Source organism: Panicum virgatum, chromosome 7K, assembly GCF_016808335.1.
Source record: "Panicum virgatum strain AP13 chromosome 7K, P.virgatum_v5, whole genome shotgun sequence".
Classification (NCBI taxonomy): Eukaryota; Viridiplantae; Streptophyta; class Magnoliopsida; order Poales; family Poaceae; genus Panicum; species Panicum virgatum.
Window position 1 is genome coordinate 50,168,513 of NC_053142.1, and position 9,909 is coordinate 50,178,421.

The following is a 9,909-nucleotide window of genomic DNA, read 5'->3' on the forward strand; positions in this document are numbered from 1 at the left end:
ACAACAGGTTCAGCCCTCAAAGCTTGCATATTTAGCTGAAATATCATGGACAGAAAAAGGGTACATGTTAATGGTAATGGCCAACAGCAAGATAAGAGTTGTTACTTATTGCAATAATTTGAGGAAAACATGTGACAGAAGCTGTTTATAATGAAAAGATAACCAATGCTGCATTGACATAAACTGATTGCAGTTGCCACTAGATTTTCAGAGGTAACAATGGAGGGATATAGCAACAAATGAATCTCTGATAGCATGTTCGGATTAGCAAGGGTAGCAATCACAGCATATTAAATGAATGAACCATGTTGCCTCATATGACCTGATGCAAATATATTGAAGATAGGAAACAACTGAACTTACAAGTGCTTCTCTTGCCGGTTCACTCAGGCCTTTTTTGGAGCTGGTATGACAGGTCTCGAAGGCCTCCATGACATCTAATTCTTCAGTGAGATCTAAGCTGGGTTCTTCTCTGTTTCTCTTCTGTTTCTGTGTCATGGATAAACAATCAGAGCATAGTGGTTAGATCAAATGCAAGAGAAGTTGTTCAGTGCAAATGTGGATGTATTAGTACAAGGTATTTTTGACTTACATATGCATGTAAGTGTGCCACATAGCAGCGAGAACCTGTAGTATGATGATACTTCACTTCACTGCGGTTCCGTTTGTTCGTTGCACATGTTTGCTACAAGATAATGAACATGTCAGATGAGATCATATGGTAAAAATGAGAAGATCCTTTCAAAACTGATTGGCAAAGAATAAAATATGCAAAGATCCACGTACCATGTTCTTTGGATCTGACCACTTTGCAATTAGGTCCCTCCACTGTGCATTACTCATGTAATCAACTGGAGAAGTTGTCCTAATCTCATTTGCAGGTACACCATTGAAGTATTTCTTCTTCAGACGATAAGGCTGGTTTTTTATCGCACCGCGCATCATATCGGTGCAAGCTTCCTCTGTTGCCTTGTCTTTAGTGTTAATGGCCAAGCGCCCCTATGCATATGACAATTCCATAGTTAGTTAGACAATTCAGGTTAAGCAGTATACAAGTTTACTGAACTGATACAGTAATGCACTTACATAAAGGTCTGCCACAAACTTCTCATAGTATTTCTTGTCTTTCTTGTAATCATTCCAATGAGTTAGGATAGGCATGCTTTCCCGAATGACGAGGCCAGCCTCTGATGCAAACTTGGCTGCTTGAACTGGTTCATGTGGCCTTTTTTTCCCTTTCTCAACAGTTATGGGCAATCTCCTTCCCATAGCTTTAGTCATCTTGTCTAGCTATTTTCCCTTAGTTGGTTCCAGGTTCATCTTTCCATCTAGACTCCTTGCATACTGGGCACACATTCAATTCATCATTTTTCTTCCGGAACAACACACAATTGTTCTTGCACACATGGATGTTCTCGTATGCAAGCCCCAATTCTTTAAGATATTTCTTGGCCTCATCATATGATTTTGGCAACTCACTACTAGGGTATTCATCTGACATCAGCTTCATCATTGCAGTAAATCCTGTATTGCTGATTCGATAACGGGACTTCATATACAACATCCTGACCATAAAAGAAAATTTTGAATGCCTAGAACCCGGGCTAAGCAACTTCTTCGCATCTTCAAGAACACGTCCAAAACTTGGGTTTTCTCCATCAGCCTCTGCCGCTGCATACAGTTCACCTATCATCTCTGGTACTCCATGATCATCATCGTTAACATCATCGTCCACATCCACATGTATGCCAAAGTCATGATCATGTCCTTTGACCTCCTGATGTATTCCCTCATCAACTACAACATCTGTCGGCTCCCCATGATGAGTCCACCTGGTGTATGTAGCTGACATTCCATAAATGTGTACATGAGTTTCTACTTCAATCTGAGGTCGTATAACATGATTAAGACAATGGACGCACGGACAACGAATGGGTGCGTCTTCGGGGTATCTAGCGCTGACAAATTTCATGAACTCTTCAACTCCTTTCACATATGCAGTTGAGAATTGTTTCCCAAAAATCCAACTTCTGTCCATCTGTTTTCACAAAAAATTAAAATTAACACTGCTGTGCCATCTGTTCCATAAGCAAATTGAACTAATGCAAAAATTCAAAACGAAATTAAATCAAACCTTGTAGTCTGCCCGCGCCGGCGCTGCTTTTCTATGATCGACGTTGCTGTGCCGTCGATACGCGTCCCAGGCGCTGCTCTCCCCAGGCGCTGCTCTCCCCACGCCAGGCGTCCCAGGCGCTGCTCTCCCCAAGCACTGCTCTGCCCTCACCACGCTCGGTGCAGACGCGACGCAGGTGCCGATTACGTAGTGGGACGCCTGTGCTGCCGCGTCGTCGTCGCGATCAGTATTTAGGTTTAGGTGTATGATGCGTCGTGCGATCAAGTGTTTAGGGGGCCATCACCTCTGATCCATTCAATTAATTGCCCTGCTAACAAATATCATGTTGCAAACTTACAAATAAAAAAATACATAACCTTACCAACAAAGCCGACTTACCCCAGTGGTGACGCCCCCACCTGTGCACCGTCTGGTCGCGGGTTCGAACTCGCGATGGAGCAATTTTTTGCCTGCGCGAATAAACCACCGCGCCGCCGCTGCTCTAATCTGGGCTCGACCAGCTCGTTTTAAGACAATATTGGGCTTCTTCATTGATGGGCCCGGCCATCTAGCGCGGACGCGGCGGTGCCTTCGTGGAGCCAAACCGAAGGTTCGTTGATGGGCCCGGCCATCAAGCGCGGACGCGCGCTGCTCTGATCTGGTGCGGGCCGCTTCCCACTGATTGGCCCAGCTATCACCCCGGCCTGCTTTGTGTGCAACAAACGTTCGTCAACTGTTGCTCAAAAAAAAGGCCGACGTCGTCAAATGCCAAGCTGTGTGGAGCGGGACCACGACTACTAATACTAATCTGTGACGAATATGTTTAGTCATTACGTGGGCGAAACGAGTCAAACTAGCTATGATGGTATTAAATCTAATCTGTGACGAATATGATTCATCACTACAATGCAACTCACGATCAACACGATCAATGACGATTTGCTTGTGTTGTTCTATGATGTTATTTTCTTTTTCATCACTAATTTTCATGCCAATTCTTCGTCACTTGTAAATTGTGACGAATACGAAAATTTCGTCATAGAAAACATTTATTCTGTGACGACAGCAACCAGCGTCACGAGAAAATCGTCACAAATGATCACATCCCTACTAGTGGTGACTTGCTGCGAGTCATCACGCCTGCCCTGTAGCGTCGCCTGGAGCGCCTAGATGCTGCTGCCTGCTAGGCCAGCTCGCGGTCCATCTCCTGCCGCGCCACCGCCCGCCACTCCATCTCCTCCAGCACCGCCGTCCTCCAGCCATGCTGACTAGCTCGAACTCCTCTAGCATCTCCAGCAGCAAGTGCTCGACGAGACCTCCACGCCAGCACCCTCCTCCAAGGTTGCCAGCAAGAAGATGGGGAAGGTGGTGTCACTCGTAACCTGCTCGATGAAATGCCTCAACTAGGAGGTGCTTTGAAGAACCAAGTCAGCATGCCATGTCAGCGCTAGAAGCACACGTGTACTGTTATGGACCTACGGTGAACAACTTAACAGGTTCATGGACTCAAAAATGCACTTTCGGAGTTCATGGACCTAAATGACACACCGTTACAAGTTGATGGACATCCGGTGTATTTTACTCATTATTTTAAGTGTAAGGAATTTTTGCAATTCGAAACCATATAAAAATTTATAATATTTAATTATATTGCATGTGTTAATATAGGTTTATTTTGCATGTGGAGGGTGATTGCATGATTGATGGTCAGGTTTGTCCTATCTTAATGCCTTGGACATGGTCCTAGTTTTATAGTCTGGCTTAGAATCTTTGTTGTGTATATAGGTGAGAGAACTAGGGTTCATGGTTCATCTCATATTCACCACAAGATCATCTCGACTGTTTAAATTTTAGTTGTCATTTTTCATGACATACTTTTCTTTTCGTCTTAAGCGCATGATATAAAATTTAAATGGTTGAGTGCCGAATGTAATATTTATGGTGCTGCAGCTTGGAGCAGAGGTGAAGATCATGCAGATGCATGGTGGCCACAATTCACTTTAGAAAATAGGTATACACCTAGTATTTTATAATTTACTTACCATTAATTCTAGAATATTCTATAGAAAATATCTACTTTTTGCACCGTGAAGAATAGTCTAGAAAATTGCCTACTTTTATATACTATAAAGGTTGAAAGAATTGTAACTCTTTCTCGCCAAGATTAGTCACACCTTACTCCTCACACGAAGATCCCACTTGTTAAGTCTAGAGGTTTGACGAAAGGGGATGGTGACCCATTTAATACTTTTTATACCAGCAATTTTCTATACACACCTCTTGTACCTACTTATTACTTTCATTTGGCACACACTTTTTTTTTGCACAAGTGTCAACCATAATTCACTTCATTATATGTTTTGGAAGGATAATAATTGATATCATCATTTTATGGAAGGAAAAGAAAGACGTGTATTATTTTTGGAAAGAAAACAAATGATATCGTTGCTTGATGGAAGAAAACTGTGGCAGAACCGCCAAATTAAACCGGCTTATTAAGCGTAATGGCCATCATTTACACACATCAGGCGCATTAGCTTAATTAAACATAACTTGACGGTCTGCTTCCAACCCACGGTCCGATCGAAACATCACCAGTAGTCTCGCATAACGGCGAGTGCAGAGAGTACAAGCATGAGTAGTTTACAAAAGTAGGGTACAAACTGAAATAATTACAAAACATTCTTAGAAAATTTAGGATTTGCATAAATGGTGACAACAGTGGAAGAGACTCTAAATTGAAAAGAGTTTTAATAGAAACCATTACACAAAAAGGCGGTAACTATGGAGACGCGGGGACGTCACATCTAGCCCACATATGTGAATCATGGTTAGCTTCAACCAGCAGCAGCTACCTGAAAGCAATACAACCACAAACCCTGAGTATACTAATACTCAGCAAGTCTTAACCGGCTATGGGTATACTTAGCCCATTATCTAGACATGCAAAGCTTTTTGGCTCTGGAGTTTATTTTGCGGAAAAGACTACTAATGGTGGATCCTTGCTTTCAAGATTTTAGCTCAATTTCTATATAGATTAAACATCAGCTATTATTTGCATAACTAACTAGAGCAAAACATGGTGGAGTATTACATCACAATTCAAAGTAACCATCATCATATATAATCCATGTTCCATTGATTACACTACGATGTGACGCAGTTGATCAAGGTGCTCATATCCGAGAGCGACTGACGGCGAATCGATCTGATTTAACCTTGCAAGGTGGACCTAACACACACGTCACATATAGGCCCCGTCGAACCATACGTGACAACCCTTCACATATGCACACCGAATAGCCGAACTGCCCTGCGACCCGGGACTGCTAGCCCCACCGATACCAACGAAGGGTCAGCCATGAGTTTGTATACTAGCTCCACTGGTGAAGACAGTATCAAGTCCGCCTGCCGGTGCGCATATGGTACTGAGCTTACCGGTTTCGACTACCTCCTACTCTCGGCATGCGGTTAGTACTGTTCAAACTCGATCAGCAGGGCCAACAACGGTACGGGCCTTAACCGACACAGGCGGGGGCTTACTTCTCATCCATTTCATATCCATAACTATACTTATCCCCGCCCGGTCTCCATTTTCATACCGTTCATCATCATTCCCAACATTCTCATTCCAACTGTAGAGTTCTGTACCTTGTGAGTGACAGAGAACACTCGACTTCATCATATATCTCGCGAGTGACAAGAAATCACTCGACTTCTACCGAATCCTAATTAAGCTTGGCAGAACTAACGATCTACACATGCTAGTAGATTTACTGAGGAAACCTAGGGATCATGCAACTAGGGTTCCAAACAATTCCTAAAAACTTAATGCACAGTAATAAATATATAAAGATTCATAATTTAAAATAGAGGTTATGCTCCGGGGCTTGCCTTTTGGTGAGCGAGGTTAGTATTACTTTCGGCCTTGAGCCAGATCTTCACGAATTTCTTCCTGGGCCGGCTTCGTCAGCTCCTGACTTCACGATCAATGTATGGATGACGTCTCTGGCTACGGATTCTATATGCATGCGAAGGAAAATCCTATTAATGCAAAAACATATGGCTAAACCACAATTATTTTATAACTCTAACATACACTAACACACTAAAAGATGTGTTCGGAACATGTAGAATTTACAACAAACTACATGTCCTGAACACGAGCTACTGCCTAAATTTCATGATTTTTTTGAGCAATAGAACATCAGGAAAAATTAATTAAGCTTCAGCACAAAACAAATTTTAGCAGGGGCAAAACTGACATTTAACATGCATGAGTATTTTTCCTCTGAAGATCCTGATTTAAGCAACCTAACAAAATTTAGTTTGCATTTTTTTTGCATTTGTCCACATTTTTCTACAATTTTTTGAAGTTTTCAACCATTTAGACAAAATAAATAAAACCCTAAACCCTAAACCAGGGGCTGACAGCTGGGTCCCACATGTCAGGGGAGCCCAGCCCAGCCCCTTGCTCCCCTGCTCGTGCGTGCCGTGGCCACGGGTCAGCACGGCGGGGCGGCGTTCCGCCGGTGGGGCGCGCGGCAGCGTTGCAGGGGCCCGCGCAGGGGCATCCCGCGGCGTGCGCGCGGCAGCGGCGGGCGGGCACGGCGGCACGGCGGCTCACTGGCATCGACGATGCGGGATTCGAGCGGGGAAAGGGGCGGGAAGGATGAGGAGCGCGCGGGAAAGCTCATCGGGGGCTCGATTTGGGCGGAGGGAGGCCGGAAAGGGGTCGTCGGCGTGAGGGGCAGAGCTCCGGCGCGGATGGCAATGGCAGCCGGCGATGGAGGGGCCGATTCGGCCACGAGACGACTTAATCGAGCTCGTGAAGGGACGGCGTGGGTGCGGGGCAAGGCTAGGGAGGTCGGGGCGCGATGGATTGAAGCGAGGAGGCGAGCTACGGCCGGTGCGGCGAGCGGCGCGAGCTCGGTCGAGCTCTGCTCGAGGAGGAAGTAAGGGCCGGGGAAGAAAGTGAAGAGAGACTTGGATACCGGGGAAGGGATGAGGTCGTGGTGCACGACGAGGCGGCGGTGGCACGGACGCCTAGGATGGCCGGCACGTGGCCACTCTCGCCGGCGACGCACGGCGCGCCGCGATCGGTGCAAGCCGTGGCACCGGTCGGACCGGCCACTGAGTCCGATTGAACCGGTTAGGCTGAGCAAAGCCCAATTTTGCCTAAATTGATTCGTTTTGGCTATGCTAAACTGGTTGTCTGTCCTCCTCGGCTATGGTGCTGAGGGACCGTTAAAAGAAAGCCACCACAGGTCGTCAAGGTTGACCCAGCCATCCCGCCCAAAATCATATGTCCTCCTTGGCTGCGGTGCCAAGGGACCGAGGGACTGTTAAAAGAAAGCCACCACATTTGCTAAAATATATTAAAATTTGCATGTTATTCTAGAAAACTAAAAATTTATACCGTTGCATTTATAAAGATCTTTCTGTTTAGGCTAACGCAAATGATCTATATAAATGAAGCGTCCCCTCATAAGAGAAGACTTAAAAGTGATACAATATCACTCCCAGGAGGCTGATAACACTTTTATTACATCAGATGGTACATCACCGTACAACTATACACGGAAGTGGGCAGTGAAGCGCCACTATCACGAGAATAACAACTAATACCCACACAACGATATTAACTACGAAGAGGGGGTCATCAGAGTCTTGCGCCATACGAAACTTCCTGCGGGTGACCCTATCCACAGGCAAGGTTGGGTGCAGGACGGAACCTCTACTCAACGTCTTCGGGAACGAAGTCGGGATCTTCCTCTGTAAAAATTAAGAGTGGGGTGAGTACAAACGTACTCAGCAAGTCCAACCACACCCACGGAGGGGTATAAACAGAATATAATGCACATGGTAAATCAAGGATAAGGCTAGGGCTTAATTTGCCGAAAGCTAGTTTTTATGCAGGGGTTCATTTGAAAGAAAGGATTTTCAAAGCAAGTTTTCTTGTACCGAATAACACGTAGTGTTGATCCACACAGGATCCAAGTTTTAAGTTGCTACCAGACTCCTCATCCGTCGTAGCACACGGCACAGCTGCCGGACACTTTTCCGAAACAACTCGCGCCAACCCATCCATTCCCAAAAGAAACACTAGTTGTATGACCAAACCGTAACTCGCCCAGTACCGTGGGCATGGCTATTCGAATAGATTTTTAACTCTGCAGAGGTGTGCAACTTTACCCACAAGCGGGGTACCACAACCCGATCACCTTAGTGTCGGTGCATATCCCAACAAAGCCATTACCCACCTTAGCTAGACCTGATTAGCCACCACGGGATCCACTAAGGGGTCATCGACCTATCACCTAGGTTTAACCGGGGCATAAGTCACACAAAGCATATCCCTTCTCCTTGGTCACCCGTTGCTCTCAGCTCTCCTGATGGCTATCAGACTAACTAGTGGGGTTTATGCTAAGCCATTGCCCATACAATGGTCGAGTGGTTTGCACGAGTGGAGTTAGGCAAGATGACACACCAACTCGGTCCTTAATTGTGACAAGATGGATATCTCCCTTCCTTGCTTAACCACACAGGTACAAGCACACCAATCGGCAAATCACACAGAAGTGCCATCCATCCTGTCTAAACTCATCTTTCGAAAATTCCACATTTTCCCTTCCCACACACACTCACATATTTTCTTTTTATAAAACAAGTTGTACCGTGTTTAAGGTACTAAACGTTCTAGCAGCGATTAACGTCCAAACAAAACTCATTCAAACATTAATCTAGGTGGTCAAGGAATAGTTATAACAGATCAAGGGGTGGCTATCCGATCATATTTTTAGCAGCCAAAACATATGCAATTTTGTAAAACAGGCCAATAGGTTGTGTTTATAAAACTGCGACAAAACATGCATCAAAGGATGGTATTGAACTTGCCGTCTTCGAAGCCTTCCTAAAACTCCTGCTCGGGATATGGGTCCTCGGGCTCCGGCTCGCGGCACTGCTCTTCTTCGGGCTCTCCTTCGGTCACACCATGGTCTACAGCACACACAAACAAGCACACAATCAATAAAAGAACAAACGTTTTACCGCCGAGCTCGAATCGGGAGAATATTAAAACAAGGAGGTAGAAAGAATATTTTCGAGAGATTTTCTAATGGCACGGCCGGAATTAGACTAGAAACGGAGTGGTAAAACTTGGGGTCGATCGGAAGATTTTTGGCGCATGAAATGACGCGCCAAAAATAGGGTCTAGGAGTTAAGACAAGGTCCGGGGCTTATTTATAATTATTTCTAAAAGGAGAGGGGCTTAGATGTAATTTTCGGAAAATATTTGGTTGTACTGAGAAGGGTAGGGATATATCTATGTATATATTCTCACACATATATATGTATATATAATTGTATATATATACATATGTATGCATAAAGGAGGGTGGGCCAGTTTTGTAAAAGAGAGAAGGGGTTTTCTAAAAAAACAGAAAGGCCAGGGGGTTAAGGGGAAGTTTCCCCCTTTCCTTCTCCTCCATACGCAGGAAGCAGGGGAGGGGCGCGTGGAGGGGCGGCAGCCCGATTCGGGCGCCCTGGGCGATGGCGGCGGCCGGGAGGAGAGGGGAAGAGAGAGAGGGCCGAGGGGGTTCGACTCCCCCTCTTACCTCGGGCTGGGGTGGAGCAGGGAGGTTGGGCCATGGAGGCGGGTGGTGGCTGGCACTAGCGGCTGCGGTGGCGGCGCTGCGGGGGTGGAGAAGGGGTGGTGGACGACGGGCAAGGTCGTGGAGGCAACGGGGGTGCTCCTCGGCCCCCTTTTATATGCGGCCAAGGCGGTGGAGGTGGGG